General features: G+C 38.7%; 1 long non-coding RNA gene across 1 annotated transcript; it reads right to left on the bottom strand.

The window, feature by feature from the left end:
• Window positions 1–15,960: 15,960 nt before the first annotated feature.
• On the bottom strand, window positions 15,961–18,903 carry LOC120499904. The gene is made up of 3 exons (XR_005626991.1): window positions 18,715–18,903; window positions 18,022–18,057; window positions 15,961–16,595 (listed from the first exon to the last, which is right to left on the bottom strand). It is a non-coding gene; the product is annotated as an uncharacterized LOC120499904 (long non-coding RNA).
• Between the last annotated feature and the right edge of the window lie 6,276 nt (window positions 18,904–25,179).

Genomic DNA, 25,179 nt, shown 5'->3' with positions numbered 1-25,179 from the left:
AACAGTGTTGTTGACATAGCAGACATGATACTGAGGGAGTGTGTGTGAATATATTCTTGGGTTTGCATTATGTTTGAATTATTCATGTTGTTCCTCTCTGATCAGAAATTATTCATCTTAGTTTAGATTATGCTATTTTATTTTATGTTTCTGAGGAAAATGCATTAGCTAATCTTGAACTGGAGGATGATGGGCAAGAACAAGGACAGAGAAATTCTTCTTGGTTCTGACTCTTGCAGCGTGGAATTTATGCACACTATGGAAAAAAGTGATTTGTGAACTGCTGTCTCCAGCCAGGTGGGCCAAGTTTGTACCTATTCACACTTTTGTCCACTCAGCCACAGAGCTACTGTGGGCCTTATGAGCACAGCTGCTGAAGGAGGATATACAGTCAATATGCTTTTCTTAAAACCAGAGCTAAACAATAAGCAGTGTGCTGAGCCAAAGATGTTTGCTGACCATCAGAGTCTGCTGGGGCAAAATGGCAACTCCATCATACCACTTTTTTTCTTTTTTTCTTTTTTTTTCTTTTTTTTTTTTCCTTTTCTTTTCTTTTTTTTCTTTTTTTTTTTGGTGATGATTAAGGTGGAAAAAAGAAGCTGTCAGAGAGATTTTCAGTTATCCAGATATTCCTGTGGCTGGTCAACACAAGTGGAGGAGTGTTCTGCAAGGCTTACAGTCCAATTCCTGCAAAGCTGCAAGTTTAGCATTGTACTATTGGACCATAGCTGGAAAAATCACTCAAGGGCTGTGTTCTAAACTTTGCAATGGGAAGTCCTAAATTAAACGGTTTTGTCTCATTTGTGTCTGTATTAAACAAAATCTTTTAATTCTGAACTTAATTTGATAGGGCCCATATGAAAAATTGTTGAGAAGCCATCCCTAGAATGGATTAGCTCACAAATCAGATTCAATATATTTCAAACTAAACTAAAACTTCAACACGTGTCATTACATATGTTCTGCATGTTCTTCCTTAAGGAAGAAAATTAGTGACTGTAACCTATATCCTTTCAAAATGCAACAGATATTTAAATGAAGCAAACTGCAAAAGGCAAAAATGTTCTTATTTTTTAATACTGATTATTTAGGCAAGGGCATCTGGTCCAGAAAACTCTGTAAAGAAACATAATTTTCATTCAAATCCCAATGTTGTTCAACTGCCCGATCACATTATTTCTCTAGCTGTAGGACAGTTGTAGTTTTGTAACACAGTAAGTTCTTGTGAAATAAAAATGTAGCAAAAGCTGTTCTTGACTGTGTATTACATTTTCTGACTTTCAACCTAAAGGGATTTACTACTGCCATGCTTGACATTATAAGCATATATTATGTTTTCTGTCTCCAGGTTTAGAATTTTTGTTAAAAACACGTGGTCTGAAGGCTCTGTTGAAATCTGTATTTACACCATTTAAGAATACATGCTTTGAGCCATCTATCCTAACATATTTAAAACTATCTAATTTATTTAGACTATTTAACTTAGACTTTTATATTTAGGTGGTCTGATTTTCTAAAATTTATCTTTGAAGCCTATAGGAACTGCCTTTGAGTGCCTGATTACATGTCCACAATGATCACAGACAATATTTTCTGATTTTAAAGAGGTAACAAAGAGAAAGAAGGAGAGAAATAATGACCAGATATAATGCTGAAGGCACAATAATTGAAAGGAAGAGCAGTATTTCTTAGTATATTGCAAACTGAATGGAGGTTGTGCAGTTTAAAGGAGAGGTTACAGGGTCTATTGCACAAGAAAATTTCAATTCAGGGCCAGCAGTGGCCACCTGCGGTAAGGAAGATGCTGGTGAAGAAGAGGAAACGAGTAGTATGGTGCATGGATAATAGGCCTTGTAAAGAGAGGATACAATAAAGCAGCAGCTGGAGAGGCATCGTGGCACTCCAGCAGTCTTTGTTAGGTGTGGTGCTGCTGTGTGCTGCTGCTCTCCTCATTTCTATTGAAAAAATCAACAAGAGAATAAGACATGCTTAGGAAAATTAGATTGCATTTTCACCTGATAATAGGAAATGGCTTTTTGTTCAGTAGAAAATAACAGAAAAATCTATTTGTTATTATGGGGGTTTGTGTATATATTCTTTCATTTAAAAAAATCTCTGATGAATCTTTTTCACAAAGAAATAGTTGTCTGGTTATATCTAAGGGAAATTTTGGGATTGCTACTCATAACAATTGTTAAAGGCAGATATAGACTTCTCCATTCCAAAGCAAAGGTTTGCAATGTGTTCATAATAACCAATCTACAGGAGTTACATATAAGTAGACATAAGAATGTTTACAGATAAATAATTTATCCTGCATGTTATTGACACTAACCAACCGCAGACAAATGGCAGTATGTAAAAATATGTGATGATCCAGTCATCACCAAAGAGCTCAGTGCCAATCAGTTAATTCAAGTGGATGATTATTGAAATGAAGCATATAAAACATTTTAAAATTCACATCCTCAAAACATTATTAAAGGTGAATAAAGCTCCACTGAAATGGCTGCAGTTGCTCACACGTGTATGCAAAAAGAGGGATTTTTGAGCTTGAATGCTTGGCATAACCACTGAAACTTCAGGGATGCGTTTGTATGAAGGTCCAAGTCAGGGGCGCACACGGAAATCAACCATGACACTCTGCAAGCCCTGGTTGACCCCAAGTGGAATATTTTAAATCATTGAACTTTATGTTTCTTCTCTTACAGAACCGATCATATCATCTGCTTATAAATGTATTTCAGTGGCATGGTGTCCAATACCAAACCAGCCCTTATCAAATGAGAGAGCTTTGTATCCTAAGGTGAGAGCAGATAAATTATTCCCTAAGATGACATCAAGGAAGAAATGAATCACAGAATATTTCCATCAAGAAGTTGTTGACAGTTTGAGGAAGGCAAATAATTAAATGATTAAGTGAGAAGTCTGTTATTTTTCTTTGTTGTGTATTATTTGTGAACTGTGATTTTTATTTTTATACTTTCTGAATAATAGTAGACGACAAAGGACAACTAACAGAGGGAGAAATGTCACTATGAAATAAGTGAAAGATAAAGGTTCCGAATGAAGGAACTGAGAACACTTAAGGGGCTGAAAAATAATAACAAAAAACCCAAGGATCTGCGTCATTGCATGAACAAATGCCTCTGTATCTTGTGTTTCAAGCTGACCCCAGGGCAATCAATCATGGTAAGACTGTCACGCATGCAAGGTTAAATGTGAGATGAGGCAGCTCCTCTTCAGAAAACATGTGGAGACCAGGAAAATATCCTCCATATGCACCTTGACGTGGAGAAAATATTTCTGAATTTGATCCAAATTAGATTATGTGAAGTTTCATGTGTTTATTTTTGAATTTTTTTTCTTTTTTATAATTTCCTTAGTGTACATGCATATCATTTTGGCTATGACAGTCCAAAAAGTTTGATTTTTCATGGCATAGATCATCATAGCTCTGCTGAAATCAGTGACATTATGGCAAGATAGCCCCAGTCGTGTATTTAATCCATAATACAGAGTTACAGTGTTTTCAACAGGATGGAGGTGTTTTTTGCCATGACCCTCTTGCACACAGCTGCACTAACATAAGCCAGCTTACAGTTAGTGCTGCCCTGTTTTTTTCTGCAAGCAAGCAAGCAAGGACAGCAAATATTATGACCTTCACTTCCTCCAGACAGCTGACAACAGAAGCAGGTTTTCACTTGAACCATAGCTGTTTACAAGATGTTTTGTTCAGCTCTGACTAATAATTGGTCAGGGAAATTTTTCAGGGAAGTTTCTCCATGGAACTGACACATCACGTAGATGACTAAGTTAATAAAATAGTACTCTTCCTTTTCACCCAACAATGTGGTATTGTAGACAAAGTCGTTTGGATGACCCAAAATGGGAGATATTAGAAAGACCAGGGCATCTTCATTTAGAGCAGGGCTGTTAGTTGTGGCATTCTAGCTAAAGTCATGGCTAGTGTGCTAAGGTCTCTTGAGATTTAACACATTATCACTGTCTGGCCTCTCATCTTTTTCTATCCTATCCAGGTCAAACAGTTCTTGTTATAAGCTGTTTATGGTACAATGCTTAAACCAGAAATTCTTAGTGATGAGAATGAGTCTATTCAATTGACAATATTCATATATAGTCATATATAAAGGCATGCCTGTTTGTTGATATAATTCCTCATTGTCTTCACACACAAATTAAGATCAAATCTTGGCTCTCCTGAGCAATATCCATAGATAGAAAACCTATATATATTAATTTTTTTCAATTTGGAAATATTATATGTTCTGTTTCCCATTTCGGCTGGGATCAGTATGGAAAATACCAGCCTTGAAATGAAATTATATATTTATTATTTAGTAAAATGATTAATCACGACTGCTCATGAGCTCTTTAATTTCATTTCTGTTTTTAAAGATGTTTTTAAAACTACAGTTATGTTAGATATGCATTGAAACTTTCCCTATAAGTTAAGTGTGACAGGCATAGAAATAATTTTCCAGTTTAATGTAGCATAAAAATTGTTAAGATGTTTCTGACTCTTCTAATTTAAAACCTTCTCCTGCTGCTCATCCCCCTGCAAATAGTTTCATTACCTTAATTTCTTTTGGAAATTGGAGACAACTTGTGACTAAGACACTGCAAGGCTTGATTCAGTGCTTATTTGGAAACTAAATTATGAAGGTCTTTATAACATTACAGAGTTTAGACACAGAAAGGACAGCTTTAACTCTTAAAATTAGTGTTTCATTACCAATCATTCAAAAGGACTTATTTTCATTGATGAACATTTTCTAAAAAGCAGGCTCAATTAATTTGTCACAAAAATGAGTTTCAAAATTCTTGGTTTACAGAAATTCAAGATATGGTGTTGCCAATGGTTTATCCACTTTCTAGTCTGATGTTCTAAATGCTAAATTGACTTTGTTTCTCAGTGTCCTGTTTTATCAATTAGTAACACTATTACTAAAGCTTCTAGAGCATTTTGGGAACTCTTATCTCTGGGGTTTGAGTTTGGGTGGTATTGAGCATTCCAAATCTCAAATCATGAAATGATATATTTTTGATGCTATGTTTTAGACTTCCATTCATCAGGTTGTCTTGTTTTTTGCAGGCCATAGCAGGATTTTCACTATGCACAAAATTAAAAAGTTGCTGGTTTGTTTTCCTTCATGGTATTTATGAAACTCATGCTATGAAGCTCAGTAAAACAAACTGAGAGAAGAATTCTCAGTGTGTTTCTTTCCTGCAGTTTTTCCAACAAAAATCGATGCTCATAAACATTTATATAAAGCTTATTTCTTGCCACCTAAAGGAATGATCTCCAAGACCAGAAACTCACTTCTTTCAGAAGGAGGTGCCAATATCTTTGTGGGTAAGTGCAAAACCCAGACATACATGGGAAAAAGTTTATTTCTGTAAAGTCTTGTTTTTACATGTAAGACTTTTCCTCGTTTCCTAAATTGCCAAAACTTCTGCAGGACCCTAAGCAATGATAACCAGAACAGGGAGAATGTATATCTATTGCCTAATATTTTTTTTAAATGTGCCACTTAAGAGGAAACAAAGGAAGAGGAAGCAATCTTTGGTAATTTCTTTTTCAGACATTTATTTGCAACATGGAGGCCAACATTGCATTCCCCTAGGTAAAAAAGTGCTAGAGTAAAATCTGAGAGCTTCTCTCTCTGTCAGTCAAACACAGCTGCGTGAGCTGGAAAAGCATTGTGTAGGCTATAAAATGGGATGTACAAATAATCACACTTTACTTTCCAAAATTCTTCTCTGCACTAAAGCTCAAGCAGAACAGCTCTTTCATCTCCTACTGTTCACAGCTAAGGACATGCATGGCAATCTTCCTCAACTCTGAGCAGTATTGCTAAAACCATATTATTCATACTTAAGCACTGAGGCCTTATAGAGCAGCTGCTCTGTAAATTCACCACAGCAAGGTGATTAAGTCCCTGTATGGCCACTGTATGGTATGCAGACCTCTTGGTGCTCTCTTGCTGTGCCATTCTGAATCTGAGGTGTCAGTGATTAAAAGTCGGTGTGAGATGACTGTTTGCAGCTCAGCACTGATGTGACACAGTAGTTAGTCCTACTGTCATCCAAAAGGTGCCAAAAGAACAGGGGACTCGTCCTACTGTCACCAAAAAGGTGCCAAAAGATCGGGGGGCCCTTTGGCATATCATGAGCTTTTAAATCTTCTGTAAAATTGTGTTTGTTTGCTCATGCCTATTTTTGCCCCCTTTCTCATCTTCTACTATTTATCTCTTTTTGTGTTTTTTCTGCCTGTTGATCCTCTTTCATTTCTTGTTTTGTTGTCTCAGTCTTGTGCTAGTAATCCTTCTTCCCTTTGTCTGTTTTAGCTCCCTGCTCTCTTACACTGGGGGATGTCTTACAGTTGGTATTATTATGAGATTAGTAATGCTCCCAAGACAGCATGGAGCATGGCACACAGCTAAGCCAATCCTTTCCCTGCTCTCTGTAGATGACTTCAGAACAAACAGAGCAGAGAGAGGCCCCAGTGAGGGCAGTGCAATGATCCACTTCCATATGGTGTATAAAGTTATTTTTTTTAAAGAGGGCCATTATTTTTCCACTTTATTGTTTTCTGCCTTTCCCATCCTACCCTGCCACAAGGCACACAGATGCAGATCTGCCCTGCTTTCTGGAGAGGGCATGTTTTTACAGTCTAGGTGGATTTTAAAATGACCCCTATGTGCCATTCCATCATGCCTGTAACCCTGCATGAATGATATATATGTTACACACCCAGAGGTGGCAGTATTATTTTCATGGTGTGATTTCCTTGGTGTCCTGTAACAGCTGTGTCAGGCAGCAACTGTCTTTGCAAGGATGCCTCTCAGAAATGAGATCTTTAGGTCTCCATTGTAAGCAAAATCCCTGGGGGGGAAATACAAGCAAATGAGCTCGGCCAAAGCCATGAAAGCTGAAAGGGCTGACTTGGCACAACTTTTTCAGTGAGATCAGGTTAAGCAGAACCTGCACTTTGGCCTAACAATGAAAAACTGTACATAGAAGGAAGAAGGCACACAGGGGAGCTGAAAACAAAGTAGTGACAGAACAGATTGCAATTCTTGAAGAGAATAACAGCTTTTACTTTGTATCTGGCATGATCTCACTCCTAGGTTCAAGGAGCTCATTAAATCCTTAGTAAGACTACTATGGTACAGAGGGATGTACTGTTGAATCTCAGGTAAATTCTTTGGCCTTTTTTCTGGTCTCTGCTCCCTGAAATTCTATTTTGCTATGCAACTCCCTTCACAGCAGCCTAATATTTAGATTTCCCTTAGAAGTAATTGCAAAAAACCAGTTTCTTCACTTTCAGGCTTGTAGAAAGTACATATTCCGAAAGGCAACCCTGTTTTACTTGAATTGATGCGGAAAATAGATATAAGTAAAGCTGAATATAGAATCACAAGCTAAACTGACCAGTGTTGTATTTTATTTATCAGTAGCATTCATGACTTTGATAGATACATCTCTAATAGGGAATTGTTTTGTATGAAACAATCTAGTTTTCCAAATCACACTGTAACTATTTTAATGACAACACATCTGCAGAAATCTCTTTGGACTGCAAGAGGAAAAAAAACATATACAAAACATGGAGATAAACACAGTCTGTGTTTCATTAACATTTGTAACTTGATAAGTGCCTCAGTTTCTGGGATCCAAACTGAGGCACTTCTAGAGAGAGCTTGGTGTATCTGAGAATGCAGAGGTCTCCCTCTGGAAAGCAATGGCTTAACTGGCACAATGCTTCTTAGATGTGGGGTTTTTGGGGGTAGTGGTATGGGTGTTGTTACTCTATATAACATAAAACTGTATTTGTTATCTCTAAAATGCAGCTACTTGGCATATGCCTTTACCTGTGCCTGCATCACTCACTCTCTTGCCTTTTGAGATAAGCTTCAAGTATTTACAGCTGGTGCTCCCATTTCCCATAAGGCAAACTCTACAAACGTGTTTTTCCTTCATAATATTGCATACAGGCTAAAGGTTCGATTTCCACAACACACCACAAGACTGAACAGGGCTTCTTTTACCATCTTCAGTGCTGTTTTAGTTTCTTTAACAAATAAGCTTGTGTGTAGGTCAAACTTAGCCAGTGCATATTAGAATTCCAGGGGACTCTGATTATCCATCCTATTTACTGAATCTTATAATTTCTATGGGTTCTATACTTCTGTGTATTGTTTTTGCAATAGATCACTTTATCTATTTCTCAGAAAACATTTTTTTTCTGTTATCCATCCTTTGAAGAGAAGGTTTTTCTCCTCCTTAACTCCTAAAAAAAGGCAGAACTAATCAATCAGCTATAAATTTTTATTCCACTGATGATGTAATCTATAAATTGTGTTGTAAGGTCATTTCTTGTAATTTTCTGCACTAGAGAACTATAGAAACAATGCAGACCAAGGACAAAGATATATGCTACGTAAGCAGACAGATTCCTGCCAGCATAATCTATAAGTGGGAAGTCAACACTTGGCTTTTTGAAGCAAGTTCTGACCTGAAAACAGCAATAAGCTTCTCAGAACTGGGTCAGAGAGACTGAAGGGTCAAAAAAATTGATTAATGTTATGCCAAAACAACATTGTTTTGGTACTGTTGAGCATGCAGTCATTCTTCCCTGCTCCTGCTCAAAAGTAATACACTCAGAAAAATTACAGGAAATGTGTCTCTCTACTGATTCTGAATAAAACATAGGAATATTGTAAAACTATATTAAATCAGTGTTGGTACTACTTTAAGTTTTTTTAGCTTTCTTTTTCTTTTTCTTTTTCTTTTTCTTTTTCTTTTTCTTTTTCTTTTTCTTTTTCTTTTCAGACAAAATAGGTATCATCTCTCCGTCTCTTGAAAATTATACCAAAAAATTCATGTTTTGGCTATAGATTTTCCACCTGTGGTATTGTTACTGATTATTAAATGTCTCCATGACTAAATAAAATCTGTTGGATGACGTCCTTCTAAGTTTGTGTGGAATGATTTCAGAGGGATCCATGAAATGTAAAGACAAAAGGCTCATCTGAATACAAGCACAGGAATGAGCCCAGTTACCTCTGCCTTCTTCCTCCTCCTCCTCCCCCCTGCTATCACCTAGAGCAGCTGTAAAGGGCATCCTTTTGATTTGGTTTTATCCATCAGACTTGTAGTGTCAGTCTGCTTACTGTCAAGCTTGCAAGTGTAAAGGAACTTGTATTGCTCCTTGTCTGGATGCTCGGTGTCTCTTAGGATGAGAAAAGCCATTGGAGAGGCTGTTCTGGAAGTGTGATAGCAGCAGCATATTTGAGCACAACTCTCCCGCAGGATGAATCACTTTATCAGCCTGTTTAGACATGAGTCATAGAGGCTCATGAAAGGGTTGCAATTCCTTGTTGTTGCTTTAATAAATTGTCTGTTGTAAATTAATTTATGTTCCTGGTTTCTATCTGTTTTTCTCAGGAGAAATCTTATCTAGGAAATGCCCTGCACCAATAGAAGATTGCAAAGTATTTTTTTGCTCCAGGGTCTACAGTGATCATTGATTTATAATAGAAGAAATAAATCTGGGGGTCTGCATTGACCTTATAAGACATTCAAGTTCCTTTTTTTGCTGAGGATTGGTCTATGAAATGTTAAGTGGTCCACAATGGAAAAGATACAAAGCAATGCTGATGGGACTGAGAGGAAACAAGGAAAAAGGGTCAGGGTGTAGGTGGTGACTTCATGGAGCAAGTGTACCATGCTGTCTCTGAACAGAGAACAGTACGGGGAAAATTGAGCAGAAATATCCCTTTCTGCTTTGATTTGGCCCTTGGGAATTTCTTGAGGCAGTGTTCTGTCTGTGGCCCACAGCTGTACCCCAATGGACTCAGGGAGCTGGAGGGCATGGGTGGCTTCAGGACCAGTCCTGGCGCAGGTCTGCTCAGCAGGGAGGGCTTGGCAATGGCAGCTAGCGCCACCCCGGAAGGCCAAAGGGAGATTGGCAGCTGTCCTGCAGTCCCTCCTCTCCATGATAAATGGATCTTCCTGTTGGGATACATTCACTCGAGACCAAGGGGCAGGGTTTTATTCATTTGTTGACTTTCGTGCTGCTTGTGTGAACACATGTTAGCCCACGGCATGCTGTGACTAATGCCCAGGGTATGTGGTGTTCGTAAGCGGGTGTTTGCACAGGGCTACTGCCCTTGAAGTGGCAGCTGCCAGCTCTGTTGCCTGGCAGACTACACAGAAAGGTCCCCTTGTTTGGGGACCTCAGCTAGTGCTCCCACAGCTCAGCCCCCACCATCCTGAGCTGGTTTGTGATGGTAAACCAAACAAGTGGCAAACACTGAGGTGTGTGGGGCAGGTGTGCACCCGCCCGGTGTGCACGTGTGTGCAGCTTCTGTTGATGCAGAAACAGGGGCTCACAGGAGGTTTGGGGTGCTTTCAGCCCTTTTGGCCAGCTGTTGTGGGAAACATACTCTGTGAACACCTGTAGGAACAGAAAGATCTCGCACATGCTGCTGGCTGATAGACATCCTCCAGTGCCCGACAGAGTAAAGATTTCTTCTTTCTGTGAATCTCGCAGTTTTAGCCGGGGTGCTCTAATACAGCTTGTCATCTCTTTAATCAGATAGTTTTAAACTGAAGAAATACTTGAAGCTCAAAAAAGGGTTTAGCTTATATGTCTTTAATTACTTGTTGGCAAACACTTTTATTTTCAGGGCCCTGTTAATTAACAAACAATAAATTGAAGTGCTGCTTCCCCTCTGTTATTTTAAGAAATACTTTTAAATATGCTACCCATTTGTAGCCATATGCCATAAATATTTTCCTTAAAGAATGTACTTCCCAAGAAGTACATTCTTTAGGTTTCCTTTAAAAACGGAAGCAAGTGCTTTAAATGTGCTTGCATTCTTACTTGCCATCATACAAGTTGCTCTCTATGAACTACATAAAGATGCTGTTTCAGCACACCTGAATCTTACTGCAGTTTGGGAGCTGAAACTTTCTGTCACATTCAGGAACTTTGTATTTTTTAAATTTTTTTTCCCCCCATACTGGGTTCACAGTTAAAGTGCTAGAGTCATCTGTAACCCTGGCAATAGCTGTGTTTCTCTTCTGGCCAGGGTGAAAGTCTGGCTCCATCCAAGTCACATAAGCTCCACATTTTGTGGTCTGCTACAAAAAGTTGACTAACACTTTTTTCCTAATCTGCCCCTTACCTCTCCCACCATGTAAGGTGATAAGAGACTGTCAGCTTAATATCTAGAGGAGAGGGATTTATTTTGTGCATGGGTCAGGTAAAACATTATTTGCTTAGATGACAGCTACCCCAAGTAGACATACTGCAGTTGGCTGTGCTTTGCCTGGAATAAAACCAGTTGGATCCATAGCTGTGACAGTAAATGAGGATTAAAACGACATCCTGTGGTTTCTGCATCTGCTCTGAAAAGAGATACAGGAACATATATTCCAAATGTATAATCAAGGAATGGGAAAGATTAACAAGCAATATCTGTCCTCTGTAATCAGCTTTGAAAACAACAGCAACAATTTTTACTTGCTTGATTATTTGATGGGGTCTAGTAAATATTTGAACCAAATAGCAAAATGCATCTGTAAACAACTATAAATTCAGTACTGCAGATAATCTCAAGAAGCAGGAGTGACTAAACACTTCCTCTTGTATCTCCTCTACTTTGATTCACCCACTTTCCACCTGTGTGCCACCTTTCTGCTGTCTGTGTCCTGACATAAATAATATCTTGCTGATGAGGCAAAATTAGGATTTTGTGCAGCTTTGTCTGGTTGATCTGAGTGGGGCTATGCTGGCATTATCAGCTTTGTCAGATGGTGGGCCACCATCAGACAGGTGTCTGCCCTGGTCCAGACACCTGTCTCCTGAGCACCAGTTCTTCCTTAAAAATCCAATTATACTGGGTAAGCAGATTCTCGTTTTATTTACTGTCTCCATAACCATTACCAAGTTTTTGAGCCTCAGAGCTCTGATACTGCAATTGCCACATGGTTGTGTTTGCAGAAAGAGGCAAAGTCTCCATGCTCACTTAGCAAGAGGAACACTTTCAATTTTCATGACCATACTTAGGCCAATATAATCACATCAAAGTTATATGTTAGTTCATCAAAGGTGAGTCTGCAAGGAAAACATTTATTTTCCCTGGATTTACTGGCCTCATCCATTCTGGATTTGTAGTGGCTTTCAGCAGTTTTCCAACAGTCCTCAGAAATCCCATTCAAAGTCTTGCGTGCACAACACAGAATTGCATACACGAGGACAATTTAATATATCTTTTTGACTTTATGCAATCTCAATAACAGTCTCATTTTTTGTTTTTGTATATTAATATGCTAAAAAATTATTCTTTACTGTTTGAAAGAATATCAATGACCAAATATAGAGAGAGATGTGCATATCCAAACTTGTACTTTCGTGTTCTTTGGGGTTAGCTCATTGTCCATGCTCCAGAAGTGACACAAAAATACAGGATTATTGTGGGAATTGGAACAGCATTACCACCAGAACAAAGTGGTTGGAAAAAAGATTACTGTGACAAACATGATATTTAATGGCTTTAACTTGGATTCCAAAATCACTATCTGTCATTCACCAGGAATAAGAAGGGAGGGAAATTGGTATTCAGCAAAAAAGCACTGTGCTGGTCTTTAATACTCTGTACTTGAAGACTGACCCTGGGCCAATTTTTGGAGTCTTGGTCTCACAATTTTTCAAAGTCACTAGATTTTGCATAAACTGTAAACCAGAGTTTTCTCATAATTTGCTTATGCAATGGCTGACACGAAACACAGCATAAATCCAATGTGGAATCTTTGAAAGAAGCACATAGACCTTACATCACGCCCAGTCAAAAAAAATTATTATAGAAGAAAAATGGTCATGGTTTTGGTTTTGTTATGAAACCCTTTGAACTGTTTGGGTAATTTTTGTCCATACCGAATAATTTCAGGGCTAGTTTCTTCCTGCGGACAGTAATTTTTCTTACTGTGTTAAAACACTGACACAGTACCAGATGTATTTAAAGCATGCTCCATTATTAGTACACAAACTGAAACTGAAGTCCTTTACTAAAACCACAACTAAGTATCTGACATTAAATATTTGAATCTCCCTTCTGTTGTGTATTGTCATTGACAAAAAATACAACAAATGCACTGGACATAGACTGCAGAAGCTGAAATTACCTCCCTCTTAAACAACATTTATGATCTTGCCATAGTATATGGGATTTCTGTGTGGCTATATATATTTTGAGTAAGGTCAATATAAAAATCTTTATTTAAACAGGAATTTATATTCTGATTCAAAACAAAAAATTAAATCTGATGCCTTCACAAATATGCCTACATTTAAATAAACATGTATACTTCACAAAAAGAAAAAACAACCAGCAGAGCAACATGCAAATTATTACTAAAAAAACAGACAACAAATAAACTCCCTTTGGTTTGCAACCTGATTTTGAAATCATTTACAAAACCATGGTTAAAGTCCTACTAGACAAGCTATAGAGCTCTGCACTATTAAATACACTTATTATAAACTGGGTTAGTCTGTCCTTCAGGGCAATGCCACAATAGTTAAGGCAGTGCCAAAAAATCACACGCTTGCAGAATATTTACTTGGAAATAAGGAGCGTATTGAAAGCCAATGTCAGTGGCTTCAAGATCCTGTCTCACCAACCCAGGGATTCCAGGTAGTGGGAGTCACAATGTGAGCAGTGTTATGCAGGGGATGGGAAAGGCTTAAACTCATATGGCTGCATGATTCAAAAAGTGTTTAATGTTTGCTCTTTTTTTTTTCTTTTTTTTTTTTTTTTTTAAGAGTTTAACTTTTTTGTGTGATCAGGCAATCGGATGCATTACAGGAACAGCTCATTTCCTTTAAATGGAATGGCATGGCACAGCAGTTCCCAAGCTGTAATATGTTGATTAGGGTTGTGTGTAAACTGCAATCAGGTGATAGCTGAACTGGTTTGAAAGTATAAAATCAGAGGAGGAATACATTTAAAATGCATGATTAAGAAAGCTGGTATAACCAGGTGCCTAAGCCTCAAGTGCAGTGTGCGCTTGGAATGATCCAAGAGCTACTGATAAATGTCAGAGTGGAGAAAAGGAGCTGAGTTGGTGCTTCTCTCCTTGCTTGTACAGTGCTGAGCACTGCACATTATAAATAATAGATCTTTCTACAGAGAGTTAACTTATTCCTTAATCACCATGAGGGTTGTGGTTGATGTGTTTGAATCCCAGTTCAAGCATTTGCAGCTGCTCTGACATGTATTCCTTTATGCCCTTGGAAGCCAGCCACTCCTTCCCAAAAAGCAGTCCTTATTTTTTCTCTTTCCATGCTTTTCCAGTGCTTGGCCTCTGAGGGAAAAATTTCAGTGTAGTTTAACAAAAATCATTACATTTGTCTTGAAATATTCCTTCTGTCTTAGAAAACAGTCTTTGTAACAACAGCATTTGAGCACTTGGTAAATCTGCTGGTATTTAGAAAGTTTACGTCTGTGTGTGAGAGCAGATATGCGTGCATGTGTTATGTCAGGATAGCAAACTGTGACCTGGAAAAACAAAGGGTCACTTAAAGCTTGTCTTCTTGTTATCAGCAGCTGTTTTATTTTGTTTTAAGCTGAGCAATACAAAACTCTTAAGAACATGAGCTTGAAAGCAATTACTCCATTACTCTATATCAGCTTTTCTTCCTAAAAAAGTGTTACCACCTTCTCCATGAGACATGTCTGTGCTAGTGTGCAGCTGGCTGGCTGACATTTGTGCTTATCTATGCTGTTATCATGTTTGATTGTTGGATTAAACTTTGTAAAATTGTGGGAAAGAATATTTTTGTATGCCATTTATATAGGTCAGAAATTACTTTATGTACTGGATGTAAGAAAGAGAAAACAATATGAAAATCATTTTGGCAAATACTGTATGAATGCCTAAGTTCTTGCACAATCATTCAGTAACTTAAAGATCATACAAAATAATAGCACGTCATGAAAGTAGTCACATGCTTTATCTCTGAATTAAGTTCCACTGTGGATACAGCTCTTACTTCGGTACCACTTAACTTCGGTGAAAGAATTTTTAAAAAAGTCCATGTAAATAGAGACAGAACTTGTTTTAAGTTCTTTCATTTTGGGCACAGGCATGTTGGTGTCTGCAAATATATTGGCATATATTTGTTGCATGCAGTATCACTCACTCACCCCAAGTCACACTGTGAAACACTTCCACAAAGCTCAGACAGGAAATAAGCAACTCACATTTCCAAAGAAATGCTCTGACATTCATGAAGCAAGAGCTGGTATTGTTTTGCATGTGAATGTACGCATACACATTTTATCTCAGACCATCAAGCCAGAGCTCTGACAACACGGAGGGTAAGAGGAAAGTACAGACGTATTGTCACTGAGAATACAGCTGAGGAAAGACTTAGATTAAAGCTGGTTTGGCTGGGAGAATACCTAAAGACACACTTCTGAAGATCTCATTAACATGACCCAGTTGAGTTGCAATGCATGTAAGGAGTTTGACATTTAGATGTGCAGGCAAGCATGTACAACTTTACTATGATACAAAACTAGCAGTTCAATCCACAATGCTGAGGCTTGCTAACACCTACAATTTCCTTTAGGCCATTGATAGCAACTGTCTGTTGTAAGCAGAGTGAAAATAATGTCTTCCTAAAGCTTCAGTGAATACAGTATTGTTGTCCGCTTCCTACTATGAGCAACTGCATTATGTGAATGAGGTATAAATTCTTAATTTACTTTGTGCAGTGTATGCAGTTATACAGGTTTTCCTGTGTTTCATCATAGAGTTCGTTTCTCTATATCCTACCTGGAGCTGAAGTTGTTACTTGTTGCCCTAATAAAGTGCTTTCAGCTTGTTTGGAAGCAGGAATAAGACATAATTTTGCTGGAATAAGAAGTAATTTTATTAATGATGTGTCCTCTCAGCAGAAGTATATGGCAATCATTCAAACTTGTAAACACCAGTTTTTTACTTGATCAGTCAGCGCTCATGTAATTTCTGGACATCAGTTTCTGAATAAATAACATTCTCCTGTTACATGGATGCACTTGTACGCTTATAGTCAGGGACTTAGGCTGATCATGTTCCTATCAGTGGGACAAGTGGCTGTATTTGGTTTCTCTGATGATTCACAATCTCTCAGACTGGAAGCACAGAAGGCATGATGGACTGGCTGATTTGTTCTGGAGATCTGGTCATTCATGTTAGGGCAGCTGCATGTACAGCAGTTTTCAAATGTCCTTTCTCTGTGCATTATACAAGATTAGTTTTTACATTCTGGAGTTTCTTCCCAAGAAGATGTGTTCTCTCTCGACCTGTATCAGTGGAAAGGATGAGTTCTCCAGCAAAACTACGTCCATATGATCCTACGGTGTAGGTGCCTCACAGCACAGTGATGTGCACCCAGATTTTACAGCCATGAGAAGATGAACTCAGTTCCCTCAGGACATACATGGTGTAGACACTACTTTCTGTATTTCAACACTTTCTCAGTATTTCCTCATCGCCAGAAGTTCCACCTAGAACTGAAGTCAGAATCAAGTGGGAGGATGAAGTTATGTGTGATACTGTAGATGAAAATGCATCTGGGGAGGAAAGTAAATACTTCTACATCCCCCCTCCCATATTTCCATAGTGCTCCCTTTCCTTTGCAGCCTGTGCTCAGCACCCTGCTGAGTAGCACTTGTAACTAAATAAGTCTTGAAGATTTGAGGGCTCTCCTCTCCCCAGCAAATATCTGATCTTTGGGTTGCCTAAGATGCCATGAAGGCAACATGCTAGTAAGCAACTCCCTCCTCCATCTGGCTCCAGCTCCTCTTTGCCTGTTCAGATATCCCCCATGGCTCAGAAACAATAACTGGTTTTACAATAAACCTTCACTCTTTGTAATGCAAATGGTTCCAAAGGCTACTTTGTTCCCATAAAACAATTTGAACAAGCTTTTGAGCCTTTCAGGGTATTCTTACCCTTCTAGCTGTAGGAAGCTCTGTTTTCACAATTGCCTTGTCTTATGCCATTAATGAAGGACAAATGGTCAAGGCAGGGCTGGGAGGGGGAAGCTGCTCCCTTGTTTGAAAGCTTGTCTTCTCCGTGGCTGCAGCAGCTGAACATGTAATGACAGCGGCAAAGGGGTGACTTAGAGCAAGCTTGGCCTGGATTTTCATTGTTTTGAGCAGTGCAGTCCAGGCTTACTTTGGAGATGCCAGGATGTTTTAAGGTTTAAGCAAAAGCACTGTCTGATCTTTACTTTTCCTAGACTCAGAGCAAGTGATCTTACTATTAATGCCCTGATGATTCTTTAGTGTGTAAACTCTACTCACAGTAACAATGGGAACAGCTGTTAAAAATGGGTCTCAAATTTGGCATCCAGAGACTCCAGCCTTTTCTGAAATTTGCCACCAAAAGTCTAAAATATTTTTCTTCAAACAGGAAAAATAACTCAGAATGTACCACAGGTACCGTCTGGTGATTATCCATTAAGTATGGAATATAGTTTAAACAGTGATGATGAAAGAATGAAACAGTAACACATCAGGTTTTCTCTCCCCTTTTGTTCAACTAAGTACAGTTAATAATAAAACTAAGAAGCTGTTAAGGACTAGATATGAAAAAATTCAATACTAAAAATATTTTTAGTAATAGATTACGATTATATACTCTTGCAAATCAAAATCACTTACACGTGATTCTCAACTTTCACTGACATGTATTAAACCTATGTGTAGTTTAGAAAGAGCTGTCTTAAGCTTTTTAGGATGTCAGTTGATATCTTCAGCTTTTTTGTGCTCCTAAAGAAAGAAACCATGTACATTTAGTAATCAAAAGAGGACAGAAAAATTACGACCTTTACTTCCAAGCACGGAAATGTGTGTATATATGTAAAATACAGAAGAATACAGAAGAGATGATCTCATGGAAAAAGTCTGTTAGCACCTTGACATAGCTTTTTACCTTGTTTGCTGAATCTGGCCAGTTCTATTGCTCCTCCTAAAAATAACAGAAACCAGAATGTACAGTGATTGAACTATGTGCTGCTCCATGTATTACCACATAACATGATCTGCTTCTGAACTCTGAAACATCTACTCCTTGAGCTACTACTTGGAACCCAGATTTATTAGGAGTTTAAATACCTATTATAGGCTGTAGGCACCTTCTCTTTTCCCTTCCTTGAACACAGGGTATGCACAGGCCTAAATGTATAGAGGGTTCCCCATATGGAAAACGGTTGATCTTTTTTTTTAATTGAGCTGATGTGTTGAATTTCTGTGCTGAAGTATCCATGCCCTTTTACCAGGCTTCCCATGAACACAGTCAATAGCTTGCTCTTCCATGCCATATGCTTTCCTCATTTGCCCATAGAAAGGGAAACCCTACAGTGGTCAATGCACTACAAATGCCGAAATAAATTAGGCAAATATAAAATAGAGCATACATTAAGGAAGCCTCGGGCAGCACTACAATATGTTAATAGAATAACTGCACAGTACAGTGACCGTGAAAAACAAGATTAATGAGGTTAGGCAGCACAGACATACTAAGAAGGTGCAGTAAAATCCAGAAGCCAGCATTTTTACTAGAAGTTAATTACTTCTTATACAATGCTCCTGCAGAAGAAATTTGTTTGAGCTATAGGACCCTCACCGCTGTCCTAAGAAGGAGGTGGGACATTTGCAGAAGGAGAAGGTTCCTCCCACTTCACACTTTGAGATATTCTGTGACTCAACAGTTTCTGGGAGAAGATGATGAACAAACCAGCTTGCCAATGTGTCATTGCTTTCAAGTCCGTTCAGAGTTCTTCCCTGGGAGTGTTCTGTGTTTGATCCTAATCAATGCTGGAGACTAAAAAGTGAGAGAAGATAAAGCTATCTGCTTTTTAAAATCCCTGTTGAGAGAGAGGATCTGTATGTAGATACATGAGTGACAGCTGCTACCTGACTTCCCCTGATAGGAGGAGAGGATTTGATACCTTTTTTATCCAAAATGTATACAGACAATATTATCAATGATTCTTTTTTAAAATGGTTATTATTTAATTAAACAACATGCCTGAGAAAAACAGAGGCCTTTAAATACACTGTGTCAATTATTTCAATATCTTTCTTGATCATGAAATCTACTTCACATATTTTCAGCAGATTTAGGTATTTTCATGGGTTTCAGGGGATAGGATTTGTTAGATATTTTTCTGAGTGTTTTTTCATCTTAAGTGGGTTTTTTCCTCCTCTGTGTCAAAACAGGTATTGCAGAGCTCTTTATTCAGTAGTACATGAATGTGTACCAGTATAAAAGTAACATGCACATGTTTTATTTGTTAATAAAATATTGTTTGCATTTCCTATTGCCTATATTTTATTTATTCCTTAAGTCTTGGGATCAGGTTGATGACTCTTCCTTTTGAACATACTAATGATTTCAATCCAAAATTCCATTTTATCTAAGTCCCATATTTGGCAGCCAATACTGCGACCATATAAGAAACCCTGCATATTGCTGGATCTTTACATGACCTCTCACACATCCTCTAAACATGTCTGAAATCCTCAGACTATAATACCAAATTCCATCTAAATCAATCCATTATTTGTGCTTTTGTTTTCCCCCTAGGCTTCAAATGCAGGCAATGCAAGTAAAATGTATGCCATTGATCTCTTCAGACTACAGAAGGCCATTTAGAAAATATAAGTACTCTGCACCTCAAGTGCCTAAATCCAGTGGCCTATTTTAAATTAAGAACTGAAGAAAGTCAATCAGGAATTCATAAAGAATTTTGCCATCTCCTAGGCAAACTAAAGTGCTTCAGAACGGGAATCTTATAACAAAAAGGCTACTTGAATTGTTTATATGCCATTAATTTCTGGCAGTTACATTATCAGTAGCAATAGTATCTGATTCTTGCTAGCTCTTTGCTTTAGCTTAGGGCCTTAATTGAATTAAAGGGTATGAACATGGAAGAAGTTTCAAGGCTCCCCTGTGTGTAACTTCATGCTAAAATAGTGAACAATTAAAGGAATAAGGTCTTTTTTTTGGTCCTGTTTCCCAATTCCCAGTTGCATTTATTTGGAAAAGATAAGGCAACTTTGTTATCCTCTGGATGAAAAAAAATAGCAGTTGATTTTGACATACTAGCAAAGCAGGTCATTGCCTAGGGAAAAATGCATGAGGAATTGAATCTTCCATAATTATATTGGGGATTTCTGAGGGAGAGCAAAGGGATTCCTGTGTATCAAGGCAGCAATGCCTTAAATTCAACTCTGCACAGACAAGCAATTAGAATGGCTTGTTCAGGATCACAGATCAATTTCTGTCCCCTGAAATGTATAAGACAGATAAAACAGGGCCTTGTATAAGAGGAGGTGGGATTATAAAAAGGGTGTCTTATGCATTATTACTGTAGTGGTGATAGAATGAAATGCTTGAATGTGAGCTTTTGATGATACTTTATACGAAAATGTAAGTTTGTTTCTTTTTTTTTGGGTGGGTTTTCTTCTGTTTTTGTTTTTGTGTTGTTTTTTTTTTTCTGTTAAAAATACAAGGTGGCACACTTAACAGAGACTTAAAAGCATCTGAAACATTAAAGAGATGACCTCCTAATCATGTTGCCTGCTCCACCCCAATTCAATTTACAGAATTAAAGGAAGCCATCCTTGGAGAAGGGATTACATTTGTTGCCATCCACTCTTACAGACAGTGACCCAGTATATTTAAAGCATGCTCTAAAAAACATTTTGAAAAAAACAGGTCATAAAGTTCACGTTTGTGCTGTCATCAGGCCAACTGTTATGCCTCAGCTGGGAGATACAGAGCTGTGACTTTAATCTGCGCAGGGCAGCCCTAATCATGGATATATTTAGACAGCCACATTATCAGCTGCAAGGGGACCTGACTGATGCTGAGAGCCCAGCGCCTCTGTAGCACCAGTGTCCTGGCAGGTGTAGCTGCCACCAGAAGCAGCAAAACCATTCTGAGGGGTCCGTGTGGGCTCAGCCATGGGGCTCTGGTGAGCCCGGCAGGAATGGCTTTGGCTGGGCTCACACAGGCACAGGGCAGCCCCACGCACACCCAAAAGAGCACCACGCACACAGCGCGCTCCAGACACTGCTGCCAGACAGCCCAGGGGGCAGAACAGAGGGGTCACACACAGCCCACGGCACCAGGCACCAGGCACTGTATCTTGTGGGTTTTGGGCCCTCAGCAGCAGAAATTTTGCTCAGCACATTTTATTCTCCGGGGTCACAGCACACAGACACACTAACACTGTGAGCCATGGGTTGTCAGTCGGGGTGAGGAGATACACAACAGGCTAAAGGAGTGTTAGTTACCTGTCGGAACCCAGGACATCACTCTGGGTGCCCTGGATGGCTTGTGCCCCTGGTAGGGGCTGGGAGATCCTGGCAGGGGACTCGGGAGTTCTAGCAGGCAGCCAAAGGTGACTTTGATCTCAATCCATGGAGCAAATTACCAACCTTGTACGAAGAATTACAAGTAACAGAAGTTTAAGTAGAGTGATAATGAATTAATCACAGGGTAAAAGGTGGAATTTTGAAGATTTTCCTGTAGGGGTCTAGGAGGCAAGATGGAGGGATTTGGGCATTGTCCTGTCCTTCTTCCTTCTTCTTCCTAGCCTCCATCTTCTTGGTGATGGTGGCACATTTAGATTGGCCTAAAGTAGAAGTAGACAGTCTAATGTAGACGATAGGTATTGGAAAATAATGATAAATAAAGTACACGTAACTCGTAGTATAAAATGTAGACACCAGCCCAGGGGCAGGCAGTGTGCCTTTGACAGACCTGCAGATCAGACCTCTGCAGGTCTGAGAGAAAATATTTTAGATAATAGATAACAAACAACCTTGTGAACATGAACCGAAGAATCCTGACTCTCGTCGGCCAGCAGGCTGGGAAAAAGGACTCTCGGGTCATCCCGAAAGTAGCCAACCTGAGAGCTACCCAGTGGTTAAACAGGCATCATACAGGAACAAAACCACTCTCCTGGCCTGTTTTTTTCTCTGTACATGTCTTGGATGATGTTTGCATTGTCTAAACCCTCTGCAGCTCTACCAGAGGGGGTCAGGGCCTTTGGTCCCCCTCTCCCTCATCCCTGGAGGGGAGACAGAACTGGGGACAAGCAGAAGGTGCAGGGGAGCACATGCATGAATCTGAAAGGAGGCTGACTTCTATTTTCTTTTCTTTTTGTAAAGGGCTTTGCTTAGTGGATGTGAAAACAATTACCCATTATTTATGAGCTCTGGGATGTACAAATGACATACTTAAATAAATTTGAAATGGTTCAGTATCTGAATTTATACATTGTCCTTGCTTTCTGTCCTGGCAGGTTAATAATTTTTTTCGTATCAGGGAACACACTTGTGATTCTCTTGAAAGTAGTACCTGTGTATGAAATTAAAAGTAGGAATGTATTTAGTCCTCTTAAAGAGTGGGACTATTTATGTTAATAGAACATCCCAAATTAACAGAAAAAAATCACATTCTGAAAACTGAAAACATTTTCAAACTTCTTTAGCACATAATACTCTGTTTGTATCTAAATTGCAAATGAACTGTTGAAGAAAGTGTTTGTTGAAGTGTATTTTATCAGTGCTGTAATCTATGTGGTTATCTGAACGTTTTTAAAATCTAAAATTTCTTGGATTTTGTAACAAAATAGACCATTAAAAACTTTAACTATTCAGGGACCAATTTTTCAAAGTGGATCTTAGTTCTTTTATTATTAGTAGAGGGGTTCAAATAATTCCAATCAGCATAGGGATGATATTCATTGCTTTTTGTGTTGCTTGATCTCCAAGGTAAAAATAGATCATTCAGGCATTCTAGAAATAAAAATAATTCCATTTTCAATAATGTACATGTCTAAGTACCTTTGAAGTGACCCTTCAGTATTCCAATAAATCTGATAGCCTTTAAACCCATTCATCATGTGCAAAGGGTCATTAATAAATGTTCTCAATACACAGACCTTAGAGCTACCAGTTAAAGGAACACTGAGAAGATACAGTTCCAAACAAGCATCCTCTGGACTCTGTCTCTCCACAACTCCTGATCTCATACTCTGCTATTAGCAAGAAGGAACTCATCTATGTCCCAGAATTCAAATGTTTTGTCAGCTAAAAGTGACGGGAAAAAAAACCCAAACAAAACAAAAACAAGCACAAAAGTCCTTCAATAGGCTAAAAGTAACCAAGTGAAAGAAAGGAATAGTCTCAGTAAATTTTAAAGGCAAGGTTCCTACATCACAGAACAAAGTGAAAAGTCTTTCTACAGAATTTCACGGCAAAGCTCCTCTGACACCAGAAGAACACATGTTGGATTTGGGATGTGTATGCCAGTGAACAGCTGATATTTGTGCACACCAATATAGTGACCTTATGCTTCCAGAAGAGGAAGATGTGGGTAAACAGACTGGTCAGCTTCTTTTCAAGGACTTAGTGTGACTGATACATAATCAATAAAGAAGCTAGTAACCATACCTATAAAAATACTTGTAGAGAACTCACGGCAGTTATAAAACAAAAATATGCCACTACTTTTGCTGCATTTGCTTCAGAAATGTGTGCACATAAAATTCTCCTCCACCCTCCATTAAACAACTGTTTGGTCTCCAATCTTTGGAGTTAATGAGCAACATTACTGCATTTTTATGTGACCATCCATAACTTTATTTACTACAGGTAATCTTTTATTTATCTGTCTTCACAAAGAAGGGTGTTAACCTTCATCAGCAGTAGTAAATCTGCTGTTGCCTTTGTTCTAAAGCCTCCACTGATGAAATTGACATTTCTGGGGTCATAGTAACTGCTTTATGGCTGGAGTGGGGAATCTAAAGCAAGTTTTGGGTATTTACAAACACAGGGTGAAAAATACTTGAGATTATTAGATCGATGAAATGAGATCCACACTTATCTAATGCACCCCAACTTGGCAAAAGGAGAAATTTCCAAATTATCCAAAGAAAGTGTGATTCTTCACATCATCAAAACTTCTCAACACGTTCAACCCCCACCAGTGTAGTGTTAGGCTGAGGATTGTAACTACTGTTCTCTTCAAAGCTTGAGCAACTGAAATTCATCCTTGTTGTACTTTTGCCCATTGGGTGAAATGTAGAGTTTAAGTCAACAAAGCAGTGAAGTATGGCTCAGATCATCCTTCTAAGGCTATTTTGTGTTGAATTTACTGCATTAGTCTAGCAATTGAAAACATGCACATGAAAAATTCAGGTTTTAATCATATTTCTTACTGTACATTCCACTACCTTAAGAACAAAAAATATGACCAGTCTTCAGGAAATGTCAGCTATTACTAAGCCTTCTTTATAGAAACTATTGAATCTACTTTTGATGCAAAGTAGGAAATTGCAGAACTGACTGACAGGTAATTTTCTCTAGGACTGCAGCAATTGAAGGACTTTTCGTACAATCACTCCAGGATATTCCTAATAATTCTCTTTATATTGTGATTAGAAATCCGGGGTACACACCCACATTTGGAGGTAGCTTTGAACACATCTGAAAATTTCAGTACAAGTGGGACAATTGGGAAATTTTGTTGTTTTGGTTTGGTTTGTTTTTTTGAATCTTATGTGAAACAGAATTGTTTCGATGGTGGCATCACCAGCTCTGGCACGGCTCTGCTGAAACCATGGTGCCTGAGCTGGTGGGAGGAGATGACTCTGCAAGAAATATCCTACAGCTCCAGGGCAACAAAACTGAGTGGAAACAATAAAGACATGTCCACACGGAGGAAAGGAATGTGTGGCACACATTCCCCACCTTGGCCTTGCACATGTTGGTTTCTTGGTATGAAGTAGCACTATTTTGGAGCCTGAGCTGGCTGCAGTGACTTGGGACCAGACAGGACTGAGACAGCTGGTAGGACTCCACCTGCTTCTGGTGGAGCTCAACCCTGTGTTCTTGTTCCTTAGTGTAGATGCACACAACTCTAGGTCTCCCTTCTCCCCTGTTATCTAAAATGAATTTCTACTTGTTCCCTCTCCACTGACTGCTAGCTGAGTTGTGGGGCACAAAAACCCAAAGAGAGGAAAATGTGGCTGCAAAAATGTTTTATGAAGTTCCTCAAGGGATGTGTTATGCA

The sequence above is a fragment of the Passer montanus genome, unplaced genomic scaffold (assembly GCF_014805655.1).
Source record: "Passer montanus isolate IOZ18808 unplaced genomic scaffold, ASM1480565v1 scaffold17, whole genome shotgun sequence".
In the NCBI taxonomy this organism is placed as follows: domain Eukaryota; kingdom Metazoa; phylum Chordata; class Aves; order Passeriformes; family Passeridae; genus Passer; species Passer montanus.
This window is presented reverse-complemented; position numbering and strand designations above follow the sequence as displayed.